General features: G+C 36.1%; 1 protein-coding gene and 1 long non-coding RNA gene across 9 annotated transcripts in view; one reads left to right on the plus strand and one right to left on the minus strand.

Moving 5' to 3' along the window:
• The window catches only part of PELI1 (pellino E3 ubiquitin protein ligase 1), a 135,991-nt gene that overhangs the window by 22,191 nt on the left and 86,991 nt on the right, over nt 1-26,809 (minus strand). The window contains exon 1 of one of the 8 annotated variants that reach the window (XM_025469199.3): nt 5,443-5,599. The exons of the other annotated variants lie outside the window; for them this stretch is intronic. The gene's annotated coding sequence lies outside the window, so the exon portion shown is untranslated. Of the gene's footprint in view, nt 1-5,442; nt 5,600-26,809 lie in introns of those variants that run through there. 8 annotated transcript variants of the gene reach the window in all.
• LOC112673559 (uncharacterized) lies at nt 5,664-22,425 on the plus strand. Its single transcript, XR_003144886.3, has 3 exons — nt 5,664-5,789; nt 21,122-21,171; nt 22,300-22,425. It is a non-coding gene; the product is annotated as an uncharacterized LOC112673559 (long non-coding RNA).

Genomic DNA, 26,809 nt, shown 5'->3' on the forward strand with positions numbered 1-26,809 from the left:
AACCACTCTTCTAACCTCAAATTGAGGATGACAGTTTGTTTTTAGGAGGGGAATTTCCTCTATTTTTGGCATAGTGCTTGGCACATAGTAAGATATTTAATAAATGTTTGCTTTCTTATGTCACCATATTACTGTCTTAAATGGTTATTACTAAGCCTTATGTTAGTAAAGGCAGTAGCTTAGAAGGTAGCAGTAGTTTCAGTATTTTGTTAGAATTGGTAAAAGTGATTGGAAATGAAAACTGAAGAACTATCATCTTACCTTGATAGTGATTAATTATTAATATTTCTGTGCACTTAAAATATTTTAATATTGTAGCAATGTCTCTTAAGTGGTTGAAAGAACCCTTTCCTTCAACTGGAGCTGGGGTGGCCACAGAAATAATCTTATAGGCCTCTACTGGGTAGTCTGACTTTAGAGAAGGGCTAATCTGTGAAGGCCAGATAAGCAAATATCTTCTTGACCTAGGGGACTCAAATCTAGAGAAATTAAAAGTAAGCTTTGGAAAGCATAGGGGAATCTTTTTAAATCAAAAAGGGTGTCAACTTGAATCAACCTTGGATTAAAGTCTATCTTGCACTTGCACAGAATGTTAATTAGCAAAGAGCTTTCACATAAGGTTATTTTATTTGACCCTCACAATAGCCCTGTGAATTAGATAGGAAAGTCTTATTAACTCCATTTTCCAGATAAGAGAACTGAGTGTGTTAGTCAGAAAGGCCACTTACTGGGTTCAAGGCCAAACAGGTAATCTCTGGCAAAGCCAGAACTGAAACCCATATATTAATTCAACATATATTAACTCATTTAATTTCTATCAGAACTATATCAAGTATATTTATCCTCACTTTTATAAATGGAGACACTGTGGCTCCTAGAAGTTAAGCAGTCTGGGTTTTCTGATACCATCAATAAAATCCCACACAAGACAGGGTGGAGCTATTTCCTAAATAAGAATAAGCGGCCCTACTATGGGCCCATTTAGGAAGGAGACTAGAAAGTATATCTGGGTAAAATAAACTGAACAAGTTACACTCCAGTATAGACTAGTAAAAACTATGCAACTATGACTAGTGTTTTTGGAGACTGTTTGAAACTGTCACTTCCTCACTCTTCACTATATTTGTCAATCCTGTTTCCTGGTAGCAACCAACAATAAAAACTTCAGTAAATGAAGTGGACTTTGCATGGTTGTTTAAAAAATAGAACGGGAGAAAGGAGCCCAAGGTGAAAAGCAGGGTATTACACTAAGGCAAATTCCTGATACCATCGGAAAGAAAAACACATATTAGAAGTGAGTGAAGACAGCTTATGGACAGAAGCTTTCATGCACTCCCTAAAAAGTAATAACCAAGAAAAAAACTGTAGGGCAGTATTCCTGATTGGCTGACTTCAAATGATCACTTAATTCCCTACACCTAGAAATGTATTTTAAAAGACACAAAACAAATAAGCCTTCAAATATTTTTATTGTCTTGGCCCATACTTGGCCTGTGTGCAACCCTTTCAGATTACCAAAGTTCCTAAAATGAGAGTATGCTTCTCAGAAAACAAGACCAGAAATCCCCTTAGGTTTAACCACTAAAATCCCAAACAAAAGTCTGCAGAAAGCAGCAAATTCAGTGGGATTTGACAACTATTTGGAACAAAAACACTGGATAAAAGTATATTCATGGAAAATTCTATCATTTTCTAAAGTCAGCACCAAACACTGGCAGTCAACTCATGCTTATGCTACCTTTTTTTTTCATAGTGAGTGGCTAACACATACTGGGTTCTGTCTCTGTGCCAAGCACTGTTCTAAGCACTTTACATGTATTAACTGATTTAATCCTCAGAACAACCTTATGGGGTAGGAACTATTACAACTCTTACTTTATAGATAAGAAAGCTAAGTTACAACTCAAACTAGCTAGCTCGCTGGAACTGCTAAAATAGCTGAGTTTAAAAGGACATTGTAAGGGGGGAGTACAGAGGAAAGAACTAAGGTGGTAAACCAAATTAAACAACAAACAAAAAAATTTCCCCAACTATTCCTACTATAAAATATTAAAGAGTTTACATGCTACATGTTACATGCTATATTGTCCTAATGGGCATAAACTAATACTGACTAGCCATTTAAATTTTCTCAGTAATTCAATGAATTTTTTAAAGCTGAATTTAGAAGTCCCTCGGATAAAATTTAAACACAGAAAAAATGAATAAAATGGTTTCTTTTCCAACCACTTTAAATGTATACTATGAGATTAAAACATGGAACTCTGAGTCTATGGTCATGTTTTTATATTCCAGGAGTAAACCATATTAATCTTATGTAGGTTATGGGCCCTTCCAAAAAGAGTATTATGTAATAATTATTTCCAACAGTTAAATTACTCCCAGAAAGAGAATATTTCTCTAGTCCTTATTTTTATTGAAACAGTGACCAAGCTATATGAATTTTTAAAAAGGCAACAGGGGCACCTGGGTGGCTGTGGCTGAGTCTGTTCAGCGGCAAGATTTAAAGTTGGCCTCCTTTCAGCCTTCTCACAACCTAAAGGTATAATATTTCTATGTTGTGCTGGTGCCTCCCAGGTCTCCTGTCCTTTCTTTGATGGGAAACTGCCCATCCACATAGCCCCCAAGGTCATGGAGGTTGTTACTACAAGCGTGGCCACTCAACAAACTGATACCAGAACCAAAGTGATTCATTCCCCATACCGATCAGAATTTTGGAGAACTATGTTTCACGGATTTTTCTTTAAAAGAAAAGAAAGTTATGACAGAGAAGGACAATTTTACTATTAATATCATTAAGTGGCTTTATTAGAAAACACCCTGTATAAGCAATAATACCATAGCTTCTGAATTAATGTATTTACATTTATTTTTCTTTATAAAGTCAGGGTTATAATAGGGTCTACCTCATTTGGTTGTTCTCAAGATTAAGTCAGTTAATACATGTGAATTCAGTTAATATATGTACATTTACATGAAATTGAAATCTTTACAGTGTTTGAATTTGAGTTCTGTCCACCTACACACATGAAACCTCATCTTAAATAGTTTATGAAAAGGAATAGAAGGGGAGCTAGGAGGAAGAAGAGTTAGGAAAAAGCCAGCATCAAACTGTAATTCCACTATATTTCATTCAAACAAAATCTTGAAAATCTCGAAAGTCAAGGACTTTCCTGAATTATTCACTAAATTATTTCATTATGATAGTGTTTTCTTCAGAGTAGATGAGACATTATGAAAGTCTAAGCTGTGGCCGCCTAGGACCAAGCCTGAGAATTCTGGCCCTTGATAGTCATGAGGGCTACATCTATGGCCCTTCATGAATTCTCAAATCTGTAAAACCTAGCCTGTAGCACATGATTTTCTCTACTACCTATAAAATGGTGACAATATTTTCCACACTTCATAGAATTTGTCACCAGGGCTGAATGAGAACAAAGCTGCTTTAAGATTTGGATGTTGGGCCATCTGCTTGGTTCACTATGTACATAAGTAAAAGACTTTGGGGTCTCTTAAAATTACTCAAACTGTGAGGGTTTATATCAGGGATTTTCAAGGACCTAATGTAATATAAAATTTTTTTTAAAAAGGCACTTGCTAAATACCCAGTATGTATTTAGTTAGGCATAAAGTAGGTCTAATACTTAATACTGTTCCATCACTTTAGATTTATTCTCTCAGAGACTCATCTTTATTTCTTAGTATCTAAACAAATGTTTATAATCTATTCTTTGTAGATAACTAGAACTTTCATGATGTCAAAGTTTTCTACTACTTGTTATATGTAACATGCCCTGAAATACAATCAAGGCCTCAAAAACTATTGCAATTAGTTTCAAGGTTGAATGTTGTATAAATGTTTGATTTTCAATAGGGGAAAAACAGTATACCTAAGTCAAGTCAGATGTAGTATATGTAGTCCCTGCTCTTATAGCAAAGTTAACTTTAAGTCTTTTATAGTTTCATAATTCCATTATAAATTCTATTAAAAAGGAATGGAAAAAGGAAAATGTAGTTGAAAATTCAAATTACAAATGAATCTCCAATACTGTTTCTAACAGTGAGGTCAGCTACTTATAGAAAGAGGCCATTATTAAAAGGTGACAACTATTATTAATCTCACTAACAAAACTTTCATCTTATGAGGATTTTAGTTTTCTCTTTGGTTCATGAAAAGTCCTCAAAAGTAACAGCTGATCTTTCTTTGACCAAATCATAATGTTTTCCCCATAAATTTTTATAGCAGTAATTTAGAGACGTTGTGTGTGGGAGGCTAAGAACATCTATTTTTTAGCAGAGTGAATATTTTAAATCACTCAGTGTGATATTCCTACTTAACCCTTTTCATTAGGAAAATGATACATATATATAGCTCAGGTATTCTTACAAATTTCCTCTAATTATTGCTATGTTATCACATTACAAATATCCCAATTATGCAAAATTACTATGATCAATTTATCCTCCTAATTAGCAACTATTCTCTTGTTTCTTCCATTTTATACATGTGAGTACAAAATGAGCAAGTACTTCCCCTTCACAAACAGATCAGAAAATTTGACACACATTATTGGGCAACACGTTAGTATTCTAGCAAACATTCCGTTTTTAATAAATTTCCTATAAAAAGAAAAGTAAATCATATATGTTTTAGAAAAGAATACTGGGAACTCATTTTATAGTAGAAAAAGTCTCCTCTCATCAAACATCAGATAAAAAAATTATTAAACCTCTTCCCATCGTATCAGAGGAAGTACAACAGAACATTCAGGGTAGGAACATTACTTAAGATCTGTATAAAGCAAGACTCAGAATTAAAAAAAAACTTGGTAATTTTTCCCTACCTTGTGAAAGTGTCTACATAGTAAATTATAGTTATCTCAAAGGCCTAGATCTCTGAGAGGACCTCAAGAAGAGATTTATGGTCAAAAACTAAGATTCTGAATAAGCTGTCAATGGCTAACCAAAGTACAATGACAGCACTATCATTTTGGCTTCCAAACAATTTTCTTCAGAAAGCAACACCATTCACAAATTTAATAATTCAAAAGAAAACAAAGGACAACATTAAGTTCTAAAAGATGTAAAAGAAAAACACTACATATTTTAGCTTGGATTAGAAAAATATTACATATGAAGAATTCTCATGTTTCTGTTGACCAACAATTAACAGGCAATAAACACCTGTAGATATTTTTTTAAAGAGTGATGGAGGTGAGATTAACAGTGTAAAGCCTCCTTAAAACCACAAAAACCTTGAAGTTAGAGATTTATTCAACCCTTTCCCTAAGACAGATGGAAATGTAATTTCATACATAACAACTTCTAAAGCTGAATGTGAAAAAATTAAACACAAGCAATCTGATGATGATTCAAATCGTTCCACTTACAACCTGAACCACTGACAATGTGGCACTTAAAAGTAAGCTACAGAATACCTACCTCTTTATTCCATTGCTATCAGCATAAGCTAGATAAACAATCTTCTCACCAGCAGATAAAATCCAGACAGTATTAAAGCATCTCCCAATTACACTTGCAATCACACACTGATAGCTGTCTGCTCAGTGTTCTTTCACTTAAGCACCTCATAATGTGTGTGGGTGGGCCTGTGTTACGCAAAATAGGTAAACACTATATAATTCTAAATTCTATTGGCTCAAGGGAGAACTCCCTTCTCCCTTACGTCCTCCCTAAGGAAGCCTGTAACCCAAAAGGGAAGAAACGGAAGTAAGAGGGAAGCACAGAACAGTTTTTAACACAGGCTTGATTTCAAGTTATGGAATAAGGTACCTGAAAAGGCAGTATTCTATTTCATAAAAGGCTGACTGAATTAACTATATAAATGCTCTAGAAATGTCAGAGGTATAACTAAAATACTGAACTACCTTCTCATGATACTGTAAGACTCTATTTTTAACAGATTAAAATAATGTTAAGAAACGTTCCATTAAAAAAAAAAACCCAGAAGAATCAATCCAATCCACCTAGAAAGAAATAGTGTTCATTTAGCATTATCTAATGAATCAGACTTTTTTGGTCTTGCTACAAAACACATTATCCCAGGCATAAGAATAGGTAAACATTCCATCACATGACTGATCATGATTTTTTTATTTCTAGCTTTGTATTTTAAAATAAATTAAGATTCGTTTGGTGCTCATGAACATGGAGAATTGATAGCAATACCCAGCAGTGAGTTGGGATTATTTAAGGTTCATCAAGTAGTTACTGAATGCACCCTACTTACCCCTTCAGCTGCTCTTGTAAACTTCATTTGAAGAGTTAACTTCCTGCTACTCCAAATTCCCCCATTCTTCTCCTTAAGAAATGTGTTTTCTTAAGGTGAAGGGTTGTGCATGGAACTCATCTATTCCTTTACACAGTCAAAGGTGAACCTGCTTTGTGCTTAATTACATTTAAGTTTTTTTTTTAAAGCATGCTAATTAAGTCACAAGGGTAAGGGCTAGTTCATACCTGTTCAATGAGCTCCATATACAAACCATCTGTATGCTCTACCCATTAAACTCTTGCCCAACTCCAGTCTAGGGGTTAATATTCCCTTATACAAAAATGCTTTTGGCTGGCCTAGGTCTAATAACACTTTGTCACCTAACACCCTGGGACAAAATACACCCCCCTCCCCATGTTATAGCTGCAAGTTTACTTCTGTTGCTTCCCAGCATTCTATATCTGTGTCGTATCCCCTGAAGCTGTTCTTCAGTAAATCTGCATAATGTTTCTTTGGCCCATTCTGCTGGCAGCAGGCCCACTTGGTTACTCTGAAGTAAATTTGCTCCGGTATTCTGCTTTGGTCTAACCTGTGTAGATGCGTGACCAGTTCAGGAAACACATCTGTAAAAATGACCTCGGCATATTCTAAGATTTTGCTATTTGGTGATCCTGCCTTGTCATGTGATTCTAGGCTGATGAAACTGCTTAAGAAGCCGGACATGACAGGTCCAATACTCATGTAGTTGTGGCTGTGCCTTAAATTTGAGCCTACAACAAAACCTGAGGACCTGCCAATCTTTAGATCTACATTCCAACTCCCTTAATTTTGGAAGTGTGTTTTTTGTTCAAGGTAACTGAGATATCAACAGCTCACATGCTATCATCATGAACTATCTTAATGATTAAATGTCAAGCATTAAGAGCCTAAAAGTTCCTTATGTACTTCAAGCTTTGTGTTTATACCAAATAGTCTCCTGAGAGAATACGGTTTTCTTAAAAAACTCTAAGAAAACATTAAAGACAAAACATCCATATTTTCTACATGATTATGGCGAGTTATTTTTATAATGAAACAAAGAACCCATATTCATAAGGGAGAGAAGGGCTAGAATTAAATCTCCAAGTTCTTTCCCAGTCTGAATTCTTTTTTCTTTTCTATTTATTAAAGTCTTGTTTATTTAAATGATCTCTACACCCATCGTGGGGCTTGAACTCACGACTCCAAGATCAAGAGTTGGATGCTCTACTGACTGAGCCAGCCAGGTGCCCCTACTTTTTGCTTTTCACATGTACTTTATTTATAATAATGTCTGCTTATAATATCATGTAGACCAATCAAGTAAGAAAACAAAACTTTAAGCACTTTTCTTGGTTGATGGGAATCAAAGTTCCCAAATGTTGGCAAATGGACCTGAATCTCAGTGACCTTCCGCCTACTCTTCTTCCATATTTAGCTTGGCTTACAGGTAGGTGTCTTAAACTTCGTCTCTTATCTATAGTGTCTGAACTTCTAGTAAATATCCCAATTGAGCTTCGGGACCAATGATAAACTTTTAGTCCCCTGAAAACTTCTAAGAATCATTCTAGAAAAAGACTAAACCAAACAAAGTATACTTACCCCACAATTTCTAGGCCTTCTCAGAAGTTTCTTTTCTTATGGTCCTATTTTTCTTATTAGTTGTAGTCTAGGTTTTGATTTCACCTTTGGACACAACAAACCTCTGAGAGCGTGCTTCTTCTCTAATCTCTGAAAACTTCCACGGATGTAATAATCAAGGACTCATTCCTCACAGTCCCTTTACCTCTAGCCACACCCACAGCAGGTGTGTTATTTCATCCTTTAGTTCTGCCTCATTGGTGATGCATAGGTCATGTTCTTCTAATATATACGCAAGCTCATACAGATAGCATTGGCTATAATGTCTTTACTGAGTATCTACATGTTCCTGGTTTTTTACTTGCCAAATCCATCCATCTCCAATCCTTTTGGAAATAGGAATACTGGGGCCTAAGATTTTTTCAACAAGGGTGGAGAAGGAAGAAAGAAGAAGGGGGTGGGGGAAGGGGTAAAGGGGCAGGGGGTGGAGTAAAAGAAAGTCACTGGTATTAATGCAACATATAATCACATTCTAAAGCTGGAAAGAGACTTAAAGAATATCCTTCCTATTCAACTTGCACAATTTTCCTTTTAATACCCTCATTTTATAGATGAGAAAAATCTATATCCAGAGAGGATAGGTTATTTGATGAAGTTGTAGGGCTAAATAGTGGAGTTAGCTAGCAGATCTTGTGACTTCTGTTAGTCTGTTCCATAGTTTTGGAGGCAAAGCCACAAGCACTAAAGAACAGAACTGTCAGCCAACAAATAACTCATACCTTGTACTGTGCAAGTATTATCATAGGAGATAACCAAGTATTCACCTTTAGCTCTATTATTTGCTGTGTTGGTTGTTATAATTTATATCATAAAGAGAAAGCTGAAAATTAGATAAATAAAAGTTTGATGACAGGCATACCATGGAGATTTGTTTCTCTTTGCTCACCAGAGGAGCTGTGTCTCACTGAACTGTCTTGTTCACTCTCCCACTGTGTGGGCTTTTGCTAACCTGGAAGTCTCCTTAAACGAACCAAAGAAACCCAGATGTCAAAAAGTACTGCCATAGATAACGCACAGAATGGGAAAAGTATTTGCAAGTCACTTATATGATATAAATATATCTATATGCAGATATATAAAGAACTCTTGCAATTAAATGATAAAAATATAAACCCAATAAAAAATCGGTAAAGGATCTAAATAGACATTTCTCTAAAAAAGAGATATACAAGTGAGCATTAAGTTCATGAAAAAATACCCCACTCACTAGCCGTTAGGGAAATGTAAATCAGAACTACAATGATGGATGCGTGGGTGGCTCAGTGGCTGAGTGTCTGCCTTCAGCTCACGGTGTGATCCTGGAGTCCTGGGATCAAGTTCCGCATCAGGCTCCCCAGAGGGACCCTGCTTCTCCCTCTGCCCATGTCTTTGCCTCTGTCTCTCTCACAAATAAAATCTTAAAACACACACACACACAATAAAATACCACTTCACGGCCACTAGGATTACCAGAGTCAAAGACAGATAATAAATGTTGGCAAGGATGTGGAAAAGTTGGCATCCTTGATCACTGCTGGTAGAAAGGTAAAATGGTGCAGTTGTCATTTTGGAAAACAGTCTGGCAGTTCCTTAAAAGATTAAACATAAATTTATCATACGACCCAGGAATTCTACTCTAGGTATGTATCCAAGAGAAATGATAACATATGTCCACACACAGACTTGTACATGAATGTTCATAGCAGCATTATCAAATAGTCAGAAAGTTGAACAACCCAAATGTCATCCATCAATTGATGAACAAACAAAATGTGGTATGTCCATACACAGGATATTTGGCAATAAAACAGGATCTGTTAAAATCAAACACAAATGGTGACCAGACTTGAAAACTCGCTGAGCAGTCATATAAGCAAAGTTTAATTTAGCTTATTATGCAAGGTAAGTGAAGTTACCTTGACCTGGGTCACTTCTAAAAATCATAAGCAAAATTGTTCCTCCAAATTGATAAGGGGTGACCAATAACCAATTCTCCTTCCTTTAAGAAAATTCCAATATTGCAAATAATCACCATAAAGAATAAACATTCATGCCTTCACACTATCTAAGCTACTTTATATGCTTCTGAGCTTTATATACCTCTGAGCCTCCTTCCACGTTTTGATTTGAGTGCTCCTCATCTGCAAACTGTCTTGTTGGTGTGTACTCAATATATTTCTACTAATTTCTACTTAAGTGACTGATTTTTTTTTAAATGAACTTTTGACAGTACTGATACATGTTACAACATGGATGAACCTTGAAAACATCATGTTCAATAAAAGAAGCCACTCACAAAGGACTACAGATTATATGATTCCATTTATATGAAATTTCCAGAATAGGCAAATCCAGGGGCAGAAAGGAAGATAGGTAGTTGACTAGGGTGAGGGTAGGAAATTGGAGTTTGAGGAGTGATGGCTAAAGGCTACGGGGTGTCTTTTACAGCTGATAAAAATGTTCTAAAATTGATTGTGATGATGGCTGCACAACTCTTGTGACTATAAAAAGTAGTGAGGTATATACACTTTAAAGTATGGTATATAAATTATATCTCAATAAAGTTATGAGAAATAATGAAGAAACAAAATACCACCACACTAAAAAAAAACAACCCTGCCATAAACTAGAAATTACTGAATATTGGAGTACGTCTGGAATTCAAATATTCATCTTTTGAAGAATATAAGATCAGAAGAACTTATGCAACTTTAGAACTTGCAGAAGTTAAAAAATTCTATTTTAATTCCAATTACTTGTTGAACCAGAGAAATTGAGGGAAGTAATCATTTGAACATTCTACAAGTTTTCACAAACCAAGCTTAAGATTTTCCCAAACCAAATCTTTCTGTACTAGAAATCACAAAATTCACAATTAGGTTTGGAACTTCTAATCTCATATTGTTTCAATCTAGCTTTAACTGCACACATGAATTTTTTGGTTTATGTTTTGCTGACATTTTACATCACCTTCAATGAAGGCAAATGAGCACGGTGTTTCCTCCAACACCAATCAATTAATCAATTCTCTGACATCAAGTGGGTGCCCAACAATTTAATTCAATTGACACTACCTATTTGGGGTTAACTCAGATCCCAGAAGTTAAAGGTCCCAAAAGACCATCCCACTTCTAATGCCAGTCGCAAATCCCAGGCTATCTCTACTTCTAATAGGCTATAAACTGGGGGTTTCCATGCCCCACTCCACATGTTCCATAATTTACTAATATGACTCACACAACTCACGAATACACTTCACTTACATTTACCAGTTTATTATAAATGGAAATATTAGCTACAAATATTAGCTTATAGTCCTATTTGGTTAAATAGCTAAAAATAGTTTAAAAACTATCATTTATTTCTAGGTTACCAGATGATGGTATCTCTACACAACAAGATTATAAAGAGCTACCCCACTTCCAACATTCTAGATTGGTTATTTTCCATTAAATGCTTATTAATGACTTTTTTCTACTAACAACAGCAATTGTAGGCTTCCCTTGCAGCTTAATTAACTTAGATGTTTGAGTAGTTTTCAAATTGGGGGCTGTGATTCCCCTTCATTTCTTTTTTAAGTAGGCTCCATGTCCAGTGGAGCCCAATGCAGGGCTTGAACTCAAGACTGAGATTAAGACCTGAGTGGAGATCAAGAGTTGGGACATTTAAACACAGAGCCACTAGGGTTCCCCCTCCTTACTTTGAATTTGGTGCATCTAGAATAACTAGTAATGCAATTACTAATCTAACAAATTATCAGTGAGCATTCACTATAATGCCAGAAGCTATGGAAGAATTCAAACCAATGCAAAAGGTGTAATTCTCTACACTACCACTTATTTCCTTATTGTTAGGAAAAAAAGGTATAAATCAATCAGCCCAGCTGTAATCAGCATAGGACAGGTACTACATTAAAAGACTATAGGTACGATAAGACCTCAAAGAAAAGTAAAAGACTATAGGTACGATAAGACCTCAAAGAAAAGTATTACCACTTTAGTGGAGGAGGATCCAGATAAATCTTCATAGGAGGTGTATTTGAGTTGGGCCTTATGAGACAGACTAGATTTTGATAAGCAGAGAAATGGCAGTTCAGGTGGAAGAAACAGATGGATGCATCAAGACAAAAAAAAACAATGAGTAAAAACTATATCGTGTGCTCAAAAAAGGGTAAGTAAGTAGATTCCCTGGAGTGAAGGGACCAGGTAGGAGACCAATAAACAGTAAGCCTGTGGAAATCAAGGAGCCTCTGTAAGCTCAATCACTCCCGGCAAGCACTGAATAAATGTCTAATAACTCAATGAGATACAGCTCAAAGGCAAAGAAATGCCATATATAGTGGGCCTTAAGGGTCAGGATCAAGGGAATGAACTTTATTCTGGAGTTTAACCTTTAAACAAGGTTTCAGAGAGAGGAAGAAAACAAACGTGTTATCTACTGGGTAGCAGGTATTAAGAACTTCAAATATGTTAAACTCAAACTCTGCAACTGTCTTATAACAGATGAGGAAAACAGGCTCAATAATTTGCTCAAGGTCATTCTGAAACTGAGTGGTAAAAGTTGTGATCTGAACTTAAGCCCCTGTCCTTTCCACCATTCTACACAGCAAAGGTCAATCAATCAAACCATGGCCAGAAGTTGTCTGCCAAAAAAATCTATAATAAAAATAATGTATTATGTCAAATTTATATTTTTAGTCTGGACTATCACCACAATATGGAAAAATGGGTTTTTGCCAAATTTGGGTGGAATTTTGGGTACTGTGACCCAAAATTTAAGCTGCAGTAGCACACATTAAATTCACTTTGGGGATTCTTAAAGAGTCATCTCAAAGAGTCATCTTTCAGAATAGAGTAAACCAATATAAGAAGTTAATCTAAATATGGAGAGGGAAATATATGCCATATGCATTAAGACAAAAATGGGTGAAGTAAGCTATGGAAAGCCCCAAAGGCACAGGTACCATGGCCCTTTTTTTCTAGTTACTGATTCTCCTCACATGTCTTGTTAATTTTTAACTATTTAGGAAAATCTATATTGATGAATATAGGGGCTTGTGTGGGATCCCTCAGCATTTGTGTACTGTTGTGTATTGTTCAACTTCTTCCAGGGAGAAGGCTGTTTTCCTAAGGAAGGTTACCAACCAGAGGGATGGGTTTATATCTATTTTTTCTCAGAGTAAATGGATCAAGAACAAGCCAGTAATGTTGCTCCCTGAGTGAGATGAGTTACCTAGATGCTTCTGCAATGCAAATACATAAAAGGACGAAGAAACCGTATATGCAGCTAGAAGATGCTCATGAAACTATCTGAAACCACCCAGATCGAAACTGCTCACATAAAACCTCTGTTTGATGTTGGACATGGTCTTCATACTTTTAAGTGCTCAGCACCAGGACAAATTTGACTAAGTCTGAATTTACTTAAAGGAATTTCTCGAGAAGCTAGGTGGAGTAGGCTGGAAGAAAACCAAAGAAATCACTCACCAATTAGGACATTTAGTATTTTGTATATCAAAAAACAAAACTTCTTTTTAAAAAATTCAGTTCAGTGCAATTACTGATTCCCCTTTACAGCCTCATCATAGAGAGAATCTCTTTATATTTTTTCAACAATGGACAGACTACCCAGACCAGAAAAAATATTCTCTTAAGACATATTAATTTGCAAAAGCCTAAGTTGTTAATAACCCTTTTGCTGATGCTTATTAAACAAAACAACACAATGTAGAATGAAAGCATAAAACCCATCAAATTCCATGCCAGTAAGGGTGATTTGAAAAATTTTCAGAGGAATGATTCTGTATACACTTGTTGGGAGACTATGCTTTAGTAGGTTACAACATCACAGCAATATTCACTAAGTAATGTTCAGTGAGTCAGGTTTTTTTTTAAGATTTTATTTATTTATTAATGAGAGAGAGAAAGAGAGAGAGAGAGAGACAGGGAGAGGGAGAAGCAGGCTCCACATGCAGGGAGCCGGACATGGGACTCGATCCCGGTTCTCCAGGATCATGCCCTGGACTGAAGGCGGCGCTAAACCACTGAGCCACCCGGGCTGCCCAGTGAGTCAGTTTTTTAACATTGGTGAATATGGCTTCAATTGACAGGTGGATGTCTCTGAAACTTTGCGATGCTAAAAATATACTCATTTAATGCTCTTTTAACTGTTTTTCTCAAATTCTATTTCCAATGAGCCCCTGACTGCAACAACTGCAATTGTGCTAATCACAGTTCTATTCCTTGTCAAAGGATTATTGTACCTGAAATTGGAACTAATCTGGAAAATCTAGGCTTTTGCCACAGTTAACATTTGAAAGTCAGAATTTAGCTTCCCTCTAACTACATCTGTTAGGACTGACCGCTAGGTAGGAATAGATCCTTTTTCCAGAAAAGTTCTCCACCTTAGTTGACTGCCTTTTTTCCATCAGTTATCTCAAATAAAAAGAGACTCTTCTCATTCATATTATTTAGAAACTATATTCTATATTCTAGGTACCTGAAAAGATGGTATGCTCTTAAACTGAGTTCCCTTTTAAGTAATTTCAGCTCAAGCTAAGGTTGAGCAGACGAAAAAAAATATCAACCAGTTTTCTTCACTCAAAACTGAGAAACTATTTGTACCAAAATTGAGATAGAAAAGTGCGTGTGTGGGGAGGGGAGGAGCATAGTTTTAAAGCCCAGAAAGATAACACTGTCCTATTCTGCAATTTCTAAAATTGAAGTTATTAGTTCAGCAAACATTTACAGGGTGTCTACCATGGGTCAGCTCTTGTGCTAGGGGTTGCACATACAAAGATTAAATGAGAAATATTCCTCTCTTAAAGGAACTATTAAAATCAGGACAAACACTTTTTTTGCTGCTAGAATTTTTTCTGAGATATGCTTTTTTTAAAATTTTTTAAAAAATTTGTATTTATTTATGATAGTCACACACAGAGAGAGAGAGAGAGAGAGAGAGAGAGAGAGAGAGGCGCAGAGACACAGGCAGAGGGAGAAGCAGGCTCCATGCACCGAGAGCCCGACATGGGATTCGATCCCGGGTCTCCAGGATCGCGCCCTGGGCCAAAGGCAGGTGCTAAACCACTGCGCCACCCAGGGATCCCTGAGATATGCTTTTTAAATCATTTAATAATAGTCTTCCAAGCAAAGTTATATATATGAGATACACTTCTATGCTTTCAAAACTGAAAGATCGGATTTGCAAATGTACTTTTTTTTAAAGTACTGTAGGGGCGCTGGGGTAGCTTAGTTGGTTGGGTGTCCGACTCTTGATTTTGGCTCAGGGCATGAGTTTAGGATTATGAGACTGAATCTGTGTCTGCTCTGAGTGTTGAATCTGCTTGGGATTCTCTCTCTCCTGCCTGTCCACCTGCATACGCTTGCGTATGCCCTCTCTCACAAAAATAAATAAATAGGGGCACCTGGGTGGCTAAGTGGTTGAGCATCTGCTTTTGGCTCAGGTCCTGATCCTGGGGTCCTGGGATGGAGTCCTGCATCAGGCTCCCCACAAGGACTCTGCTTCTCCCTATGCCTATGTCTCTGCCTCTCTCTCTGTGTCCCTCATGAATAAATAAAATCTTAAAAAAAAACCAAATAAATAAATAAATAAATAAATTTTAATTGCCATCATCATTTCTTTCTCTTCCTCTCACTAAGGAAAAATCTTTTTACAGGACCTCAAAAAATTTCTTAAATTTTACATTTTTAAACAGAGTTACAGAATGAGCTAAAGTAATGTGACATCTATAATGAATTTTTTAAAAAACTCTTTATTTAGGGCAGCCCCAGTGGCTCAGCGGTTTAGCGCCGCCTTCCACCCAGGGTGTGATCTTGGAGACCCAGGATCAAGTCCCGGGATAAAAATCTTAAAAAAAAAAAAAAAAAAAAAAAACTTTTTATTTGCTTATATATTGTCATCTTTAATTATTTGTCCTAATAATGAGTCATGCTTTTATTAGAGTTTTATTGTTAGTAAAGACTGTATGTTTAAATTTCTACATGTATTTTTTTTAAGATTTTATTTATTTAGTCATGAGAGACACAGAGAGAGGCAGAGACAGGCAGAGGGAGAAGCAGTCTCCCCACAAGGAGCCCAAAGTGGGACTCGATCCTGGATCCGGGGATCATGCTTTGAGCCGAAGGCAGAAGCTCAACCGCTGAGCCACCCAGGCGTCCCATTCTATACATATCTTTAAGTTTCATATAGTTTACAATTCTCAGCAAGGATATCCTCTCTTAATATTTTCACATTAACATTTGTCCAAAAATTGGGTTTTATGTAAGCTAAAAATTATTTTTCATAATAGAAATAAAAAAGATTCTAATTAACATAGTTCTTTCTCTTCGAAGGCCCTGGCACAGATATAAAATTGCTGATATTTGATCAATAAGTTTGATGGATTGTTTTTTTTTTTAACCTTTGACCTAAACTGGTCTACCACTATATTTACTGAGCCAAATATCCACAAGGACAAACGGCAAAGCTTCCTATTCATTCCAGCTAAATCAATTAGGTTACTCACATTTACTGAACACTTGCCAAAAGCCCCTCCCTCTGCTTTTTGGTATCAATAAAAAGCATTCTTATAATAAAGGTTTATTTTGTTTTGGAAAAAAGCCAGGGTTCTTAAATTCACTGTGTTACTTTGCAACTCCTGCTTCACTTGCCTTCTACATTGTGTAGGTGGAGGAAAGAAACCAAGACATTCAGAACAAAATGTGAAGTCAAGGGAAATTTTTAGACAGCAATAAATTGTGAAATGACTTAAACTTACTGTCAGAACAATCTTTTGTAGAGAAACATAAATGTAGGAACTTTAACATACCCTTGGCATTCAATGAAAAAATACTAGGCTCAGAATACCATAAATTCAATTTTTATTTGTTTAAACTAGTTTGGGTTCTTTTTTATGTAACTCAATAAACTGCAATTAAAATTATATTTGAATAGATTTTGTTTTATTGCTCCTCTTAGGACTTCAAAAAAAGACAACTATTTACTAATCTATAAATTACTTTTTTTGTGATTATGAAAATGTTCTTCAGTAAACATTTAAAGTATTTATAAACTTTCCAAGACTATTCATTTAAAGTCATGCTGTATTTTGAAGAGTCCACTTTAAATGAATGTTGTATTTGTAAAACACATTAATACATATATAAACCCAACCAAATTAATATTGTTGATTCTAGAAGATAGAGTACAGACTACAATTGCTAATCTATATACAACCAAGGAATTTCTTTAATGACTAATGTTAGAAGATTAATCTAGAACTTCTAAGGCAATGTATGTACTATTTTTTCTTCGAATCATTGATTACTTCTTAATATAATTTTTATTAGGAATGATTTTCAACTTTTATTTATACTACAAAGAGTTATTGTGGTGGCTGAAATAGCTTCCCATTTGATGTGTCCCAATAAACTCCGTTACTTTTTTTAAAACCATGTGTCTTTAGGATCCACCATAACTCAAATTCTCCCAACTTTTCCCCAGATTTAAAAATGATGTATCGGGGATCCCTGGATGCCTCAGTAGTTTATGCCTGCCTTCGGCCCAGGGCTGGTCCTGGGGTCCCGGGATCGAGTCCCACGTCGGGCTCCCTGCGTGGAGCCTGCTTCTCCCTCTGTCTGCGTCTCTGCCTCTCTCTGTGTCTCTCATGAATAAATTAATAAAAAATCTTAAAAAGAATAAAAATGATATCACATATTCTTGACAAAAACCATGAAACTGAATATAATAAATGCTAAGTAAATAATTGTCATTTTAATATTATCACTATTTACTTGTAAAAAATTCTGATGTTTCGGGGATCCCCAGGTGGCTCAGAGGTTTGGCGCCTGCCTTTGGGCCTAGGGCACGATCCTGGAGTTACGGGATCGAATCCCGTGTTGGGCTCCCAGCATGGAGCCTGCTTCTCCCTCCTCCTGTGTCTCTGCCTCTCTCTCTATCATAAATAAATAAATCTTAAAAAAAAAAATTCTGATGTTTCAAGATCCATTTGATAGGCCTTTTCCAATCAAGGAGTCTTTCCTTTTCCTTATCCCCTAAACGCTTGTTCTTATAGCCAGCTTTGTGTTACAGTAGATACGGATCTTGTGCTATCTCCTATTAAAGCTGAAAACTCCTCTAAGGGAAAAACTGTTTTGCCCATTTTGCAGAACTTAATAAAGGAAAAGAAAATGTTAAAGATATGTTTAAGTTAGATCTTATGAAGACTTCATTTTAATTTGGTGAGTAAAGCATATTTGCACGGTGTCAAGAAATTTTGGGGTACCTGGGTGGCTCAGTTGGTTGAGTTCTCCAACTCCTGATTCTGTCTCAGGTCATGATCTCAGGGGCTGAAACCAGGATCCAAGTCAGTGTTAAATCTGCTTGGGATTCTCTCTCTCCTCCCTCTGCCACTCCCCCTGCTCATGCTTGCTCTCTCTAAATAAATAAATAAAATCTTAAAAGAAATTTAAAAGAAAAAACCCTAACATTTCCTCAATACTATAGAATTGTATTGTAAAGCCTTATTGGGATATTTGTACTCATTCACATATATATTAATGTAACATAAGAAATGGAAGGAGCTATCCAAATAATATTAGAGATTGAAATGTAAATGATTTTCTACTTCATTTCATATTTTTTATATTAAAAAAATAAAAGTATAATAGGTACTTTATTTTCCTTTTCAGTTATAACTGAGTTTCCATTTTCAGACTAAAATCAGTTACAGTAATGAAAGCATTTGTTAGTGTCCCTCATCACCCCTTATTGTTCCTCCTCTCCCAAAGGCCCTGAGTATCTTTAGGAGAGAACTTTAGATTTCATAGTTCTTTATGAACTTGCTGGTCTAAAATCCCAGTTGGCTTAAGGCATTAAGGAAGTATTCACCTAGAAAAACATGTGGATCTATAAAGACACTGTTATATATCATAAAACTACTTCTCAGCAAATGTGGTTACTATAGCTAATAGGAAAATTAATAGTACGGTTATTTGTTAAAATAGCACCAAATTTTAAAATTTTGATATTCTCAAAACTCTTCAAAGGTGACAAGTCTTAGCAATTCCCATTTATATATTGCTCTAAAACAGTAATTTGGAAGTGAAGTCATACAAATTCCAAATTAGCAGTGAATACTAAATTAAAAAAAAAAAAACAGAGGAAAAAAATAAAACAAGATGGAGAGAAAGACAAACCATAAGAGACTCTTAACCACAGGAAACAAACTGAGGGACCCTGAGGGTGGGGGGATGGGGTAACTGGGTGATGGACATTAAGAAAGCATGTGATGTAATAAGTACTGGGTATTATATAAGACTGATGAATCACTAACTTCTACCTTTGAAACCAATAATACATTATATGTTAATTTAATTTAAATAAAATTCAAAAAGTAATTTAAAAAAAATCAAACTGGTCTTCCTTAGTTGAGCCCTAACTCTTAAAATGGAAAAGATATAACAAGAGTTAAGGACATCTATTTTCTGCCTCCCAGCAGACATTCACCCTTCCTGTAATATAATGGTGTCTTTATTTCCTTCTTAGAAATTATAATTTATGTATATCTGGTTGACATAGTTGACTATGTCCTCAAACTCAATGGCTGGGTATGTAGCTCACTCCTAGACAATCCCGGCTTCATGTTCCTGTGGCCACAAAGAAAGTGGGCCAGTCTGAGCCAATAAGATGCAGTGAGACTTTTGCTGGGGCTTCTAGGAAAAAGATGGTCACTCTTTCCAGATACAGAGGATACTGCAGGGATTTAAGGGCTGAAGGGATTAAAGTTATCTTCTACTCAGGTAGGGCTGGAGAATAAAGCCAAGAAGGAGGAAGCAGTGCCAGGAAAAGCACAGAAATTGAGTCTCAACATTAAAGCCTTGGGTGGAGCTATCCTTGAAGCCATACCTATCCTGGTCCAGTTCACACAAATCAATAAACCTTTTCCCCTCTTAGGCCTGTTTGAGTGCAGTTTTCTGTCACAATAGATTCTTAACTGACATAACTATTTTAAGTGTGTTTGTTTCCCCAAGACTAAATACACTAGGCCACAGAATTCAGTTCCAAAAACATGGTAAAACAGACTCTTCATAAATGATTGTTTTTTAAAGTCCACTCTCCTTCTCAAGATCCTCTCCTTGCCAAGTTCAAGGGCTACAGAAGACTTTATATCTTCTGCCTTTATATTAAGACAAAGGAATTTCTTTTTTTTTTTGCCACAAAGAAATAAGAATTAAAAACCAACAATGGAAAAAAGAATAAGCATGGGGAAGTGGGGAAGTAAATCATCTACAGAAACTGTAAATAATAATCAGATGTATTTTTTTTTTTTTTACTAGAGGCCTAAATGAGAGTCAGGGACTAAAACTTATTTAATTAAGCAGATTCAACTACATACAGAATCTAATATACAAAGGCCTTAAAATACTAAAATCAAAGTTCATATTCAAAAAGAGGCTGATAAAATTAAAAGGAAAACTTTTCCTTGGGGAATTGAAATATCTATGGCTTTTAAAAATAGGCAAATAACTACATAATTTCAAAAGAGGTAATATTTAATCATAACCACAAAAATTACTGGTTTTAAGCATACTATGTGAATATGACATGCTTCCAAGTCATTCTGAAAATATTTAGCAAAAAAATACTTAATAGAGTAAGTCCAAATATTGTCAAGTAATTCACAACAACTAAAAACACTTTCAAGTAATATATAAAATTCGTACTCCTACTTTCTAGGGATTTGGTGACTAAACTGCTAACAAGAAAAAGAAAAAACAATGCATGCAGAATAAAATGGAATTAAGATGTATATTCTTGTGTTTCTCATACCATATTCAAGTGAGCTTTTAACTGTATACTTATCTTTTACATTTTAAACAAAGTAGGAGTACTAGAATGATTATAATACTCATATGATCACAATATCATTAATATGGAGACTTGTGTGCAAGAGTATGAGATACACTATTATTTGTTGAGATGAAGTAAAATAGAGTAGTTAAGGGAATTCTGGAGTCAGACTGTCTATGTTGACTCCTGGCACTGTCATTTTTAATAGTTATAAGTCTTGGACCAACCTTACTGAGGTTCAATTTCCTTATCTATAAACCTTATTAATAAGTAATAATGTTAATTAACATGTATGCAGTACTTATCATAAGTGACAGGTATTTTTGAATGAACTTTACTGAATAATTGTTTTACTCCTAATAATGTTCTTGGGAGGTAAATAATATCATCTCTCTTTTACAGATAAGAAAACTGAGGTCCAGATCAGTAAATTACCAGAGGTCATACAGCTAGTAAGTGGTAGGGTTGGCACTTCGGATGGAAACCTGAGAAATTTTGGTTAAGAGTCAATACTTGTAAACCTAACAGTCTATTACCTTTCAATAATATAATATTACTAACCCCAAAAGAGGTGTTTTGAGAATTAAACCAAGTACCTAGCACATAGTAGCTATTTCAATAAAGAATTACTGTTATAGCTCTTTTGATAGCTGATTCCTTTTTACTTGGATATTTATATTGTCAGTTAAATAATTATTTTAGTATAGAAACTATTTCCTGCTAAAGAGAATTTGGTGGGGGAGAACAACAACCCTGGAAATTAATTTTTATGAAGAGTAATAAATCACTCTTCAAACCTTCTGTAGCCAGGGACTTTGAGGCTCCCATAAATTTGACACTGAGCATGGGAATTTGAGGTACCTTTGAGATATCCATGGACATTAGAAGCAATTGTATATACAGGTCTGGAGCTTGGGCTGGACATATAAGCCTGGAAATCTTTGATATACAGATGAAATTACCTAGGGAATGAGTATGGAGTATGAGAAGAAAGCCTAAGATTAAGCCTTGAGTTCAAAACTTTAGGAATCTGAACGAAGTAGCACCTCCTAAAGGAGATTTTAAAAAGCAACAGCATCAAACTGCTGATCCATGGTATATAGTATCCTGGAAGTGAAGAATGCTTCAAAAAGTAGGAATTAGTCAGCAATGTCAAATGTCCCTAGGAAGTCAAGTAAGATAAATATTGAAAAAAGTATCACTCAATTTAGTAATATGGAGATAGCAAGTGATCTCCATAGCTATTTCAAAGGAATAATGGGATTTCATTTTATTTTAAACACAATTATGTATCTTTTAATCAAGAACAGCAAGCAGGGATCCCTGGGTGGTGCAGCGGTTTAGCGCCTGCCTTTGGCCCAGGGCACGATCCTGGAGACCCGGGATCGAATCCCACGTCAGGCTCCCGGTGCATGGAGCCTGCTTCTCCCTCCGCCTATGTCTCTCTCTCTCTCTCTCTCTCTCTGTGTGTGTGTGACTATCCTAAATAAATAAAAATTTATAAAAAAAAAAAAAATAAGAACAGCAAGCAAACACTGGAGATATGTTGATAATTGAGTCTCCCTTCTTCCTCCCTCCAGCCTCCATAATGCCCATCCAAGGAAGGCTGTAATGGTGAGATATTCCACAATGAAACTATAGTCACTGGAATTTTCGTGATTGTAATTATCCACAGTATTTTCACTAGATAAACAAGGAAAACCAAGACTCAGTTCTTGTCCTTAAGAAATGTATGTAAAACAATTTAATGCCAATGTAATATGGTAAAAGTAGTGTCTGGGCCCTATAGAAGCAAATAATACTCATCCCAGTTACGGCAGTAGGGTCAGACTGCTTTATACAAGAAAAATATCCACTCCTTCATTTTTCTGAGCAGCTCCTATGCACTGGATTCCTGGAACACAAATAAACTTAGATCTCTGGATTCACACAGCTCATGAATTAGCAAAATGTGTCCAGATATGTCAAAAGAGAAATTCTAATATAATGTGATCGGTGCTATAACAACAGTATTAGCCGAATGTTAATCAATGACAGTAAAATGTTAAAAAAAATAAAAGAAGAAGAAGAAAAAAGAGAGAGAGAGACCCTAACCGAAACATGGAGAAGTTGGAGAAAATTCTATAGAAGAATAAAATTCAAGATGGGCTTTGAAGGATGAAAGTCCTCAATGAGAGATGTTTATTCTATGTAATAGCATATGCAAAGTTCAAAACTGTTTTGAAAACAATGAGAATTTCATTATGACTTATGTACAGTAATGAAAGGAAGGAAGTGAGAGAAGCTAGAGGTAGATGAGGGATGAGTCCTTATAAGGACTTTATAAGCCAAGATAGAATTTGGAGCAGGTCTTTAAAAAATAGAAAAAAGATATATTTATTTATCTGAGACAGAGAGAGAGTGCACGCATACACAAGCGGAGGGTGGAGGAGTGGACGTGGGGGCCAGGCAGAGGGAGAAGGGGAGAGTCTTAAGCAGACTCCACCCTAACCACAGAACTTGATCTCACCACCCTGAGATCATGACCTGAGCTGAAACCAAGAGTCAGATGTTTAACAGACTATACTACCCAGAACAGATCTTATAGGAAATGGGAGACCCAGAATGGACTAACATAACTATGTTTTTTTTCAGACTCCTTAGCCTGACAAACTAGATATGTGATTCTGTCCCTTGCTCTAAGCTATCCCATCCCTAATCTATTTCCGTAAATGGCACCACTTAAACCCAGTAATTGCTCATACCAGAAACCTGGAAATCCTTAATAGCTCCTTCTCCCTCATTTTCTATATTGTCTACCACGATGTGCTACCATTTCACTTTTAAAACATACTCAGCGTCTTTGCTCATGCTGTACCCTCAACTTAGAATGATATTCTGCTCTTTGCCTAGCTGGCTCCTCTTTCTGGAGACAGTAGCTTAAATGTTAATTCCTTAGAAAGTGTTCTCTGATCATCCAATATACAATATCAGGTTCCCATCTGGTATTCTCTCTCAGCACCCAGTTCTGAATTTATTTGTATATTTACTTGTTTTTAATATCTACTCTCCTTTCTAGTCTGTGATTTTCATTAGGAACTGTCTCATCCTGTCCTCTCACCACATACTCAGTGCCTGCACAATAGAAGTATTCAAGACAGACTGGTTGTAAAAAAACAAACAAACAAAACACACACACAATTTTTAGGAAAATAACTTTGAAAGCACTATGGAGGATATGTGAGGAGGAAGAGGAGGATGTGAAAAACATGAGGAGACTAGAACCAACAAAATCAGATAAAAAGAGCCCAGGTGAAAAGATAAAGAGCCCAGGCAAAGGGAATGTAGAAATGAGGAAAGAGAAAAGCAGTACTTGAGAAATCAAGGCACAACTGACAAGTTCCTGGCTTGGGCAACATATAGTGAAACCTTAACTTCCACCAGGATTGAAGGAGACAGAACAGATATTGAGAGAATGAAGAGAGAGCTTCTTGACAATGCTAAGTCTGAAGAAAATGGATTAATAGGTCTAGTGGGCACTTGAAAACTTAAATGTGGCACACAGATCCTGGGTTGGGGGACAGTTCTTTTCCTCTCTTTTTCCACTTCTACAAATCAAGACACCAGTATGAATAAAAACAACTGTCAATTTTTGATCACCTACGTTATGCTTAACATTGTGCTGAGGGTTTTATGTATTAGTTCTATTCCTCTCAACAAGATTAAGTAAGTCACCTGCCCAAGGCAATAGAGCTGTTAATCAATGGTGGAAGGATTTAAATCCAGTTTTCTTTATATCAAAGCCTCTTAAAAAATATTTTATTTATTTATTCATGAGAGACACAGAGAGAGAGAGAGAGGCAGCGACATAGGCAGAGGGAGAAGCAGGCTCCATACAGGAAGCCCGATGTGGGACTCTATCCCAGGTCCTCAGGATCACACCCCAGAGCCCAAGGCAGATGCTCAACCGCTGAGCCACCCAGGCGTCCCTATCAAAGCCTTTTTGAATACTACCTTACCTATTATTATTCTAACTTGAATGACCATCTATGAAGTTGGTTCTGGAAAGTGAAAAACAGCAAAACTAAAGGAGCTATCAGACTGAGAAGATAGGGAATGAACCTAGAGAAACGAAGCTTCAAAAACAAGTTTAATGAAATTTCATGTGAAAGAGTCTGAGAAAAAGAAGTGGAGTTAAGATTTAAAGACCCAGCCAGAAGAACATCAAACCATCGTAACACTTTTCTAAAATATGTTCCATGGTATACAGCAGTAACACATTTGAGAGCTTGTTAAAACTGTAGAATCTCAAGGCTTATCTGGACTTACGGAATCAGAAAATGCATCTTAGTATGATTCCCAAATAATCTGCATAATACATTAATGTCTGAGAAGCAATGGTCTGATACTATTACCTAGATGAAGATACCAACCAGGTTAAAGAACAGTTTGCAGAGCTAAAAGGCCTCTTGACTCTCAGGCTAGTATTCATTCTGCTTCACCATGTGCCCTTCAAATAGACACATCACTTTGAATCTCAGTAACCTGATGTTTTGCCATTGAAACATTTAGGAGTTGAAATGAGTTTAAATCAAGTCACCACTAACCATTTTATTTTTTTTTTTAATTAAAATTTTTTTTCCACTAACCATTTTAAATGTTTCCACTCCACTTGGAATTTTAAATGTTCCCATGAATTTTCTCCAGTTTTTTTTTTTCTTTAAGATTTATTTATTTTGGGGGGAGGAAGGAGAAATAGCATGAGCGGGGGGAGGGGCAGAAAGAAAGGGCAAGAAATGGACTCACTGCTGAGCACAGAGCCAAGCTAGATCTCAGGACCCTGAGATCATAACCTGAGCAGAAACCAAGAGCCGGACGCTTAACCAACTGAGCCACCCAGGTGCCCCTTCCAATATTTGTTTTTAACATCATGATATGTCTTTGCCCATTGGGGGTATTCTAACAGAATACCATAGACTGGATGGCTTATAAAAAACAGATTTATGTCTCACAGTACTGAAGACTGGGAAGTCCAAGATCAACACTGGCAGATTAGGTGATGGGGAGGGCTCACTTCCTGGCTCATAGATGGTCATCTTTTCACAGTATCCTTACATTGGCAGAAGGAGTGAGGGATATCTAAGGTCTTTTATAAGGTCATCAATCTCATTCATGAAGGCTCTGCCCTCATGACGGAATCCCCTCCCAGAAGTCCTCCCTCCAAATACCATCGTATTAGGGATTAGGTTTTAATACGTGAATTTTGTGGGGGATACAAACATTCAGTCTATAGTACTACATGAAATACAAACATGCTATCTCTGACCACAAAGAATTCTTAATTCACAGAATAAGTGAATTACCATCTCTCTAACTCTGTTCGATGTGAAAAAAACAGTAAAGACTCAAAAAAAAAAAAAAAGACTTTCTACTGGCAAGTCATTTAAAATCACGGAATTGTGGAGTTGGAAGAGATGACAGATTTCATCTAGAATGCCAACTATCTAGCTGCTGACAATACAGTACCAAAAAGGGGTCAGGTATTATGTATATCTGCATGGGTTGGTTCCAAAGAGGGCTATCATAGAGTTGCTAACCTTGTAAAGATAAGGAAAGTTAAGACCTTGAGAGGTTAAATGAAATATATGAGGCACTCACTAAATAAATGGATCAGAACTCCAGGTCTCATGACTTCTGGTATACTGGTTTTTATCCTGAATCCTGCTTTTCCTCTTTGATACATTTATTCAATAAAAAAATATAAAAACCTTTTCATGTAATAGCAAAAATCAACCAATTAAAATTTAACTGAGAATAAACAAGTCTTCAAGAAGTCCTATAACAATGACATACATGTAAGTACCTTCAAAGTTTTAAATGAAGCCCACAATCTCTAGGTTGTATCATTGTGATCAATGAATGATCTCTGACTCAGATTGTTTTCTGACAATTTTACTTCATGGTGAGTTTTTCCATGTGACAATTCTTCTTTAGAGTTTAGCCATGATGACTCAGGGCACCTAGATGCTACGAAAGAGCTTTCAATTTAAGAAGTAGGAGGAGAATGAGGGGGCATATTGAATCATTAACAGCCTACTCAGTTCTGAAATC

Source organism: Canis lupus, chromosome 10, assembly GCF_003254725.2.
Source record: "Canis lupus dingo isolate Sandy chromosome 10, ASM325472v2, whole genome shotgun sequence".
NCBI classification, from domain to species: Eukaryota; Metazoa; Chordata; class Mammalia; order Carnivora; family Canidae; genus Canis; species Canis lupus.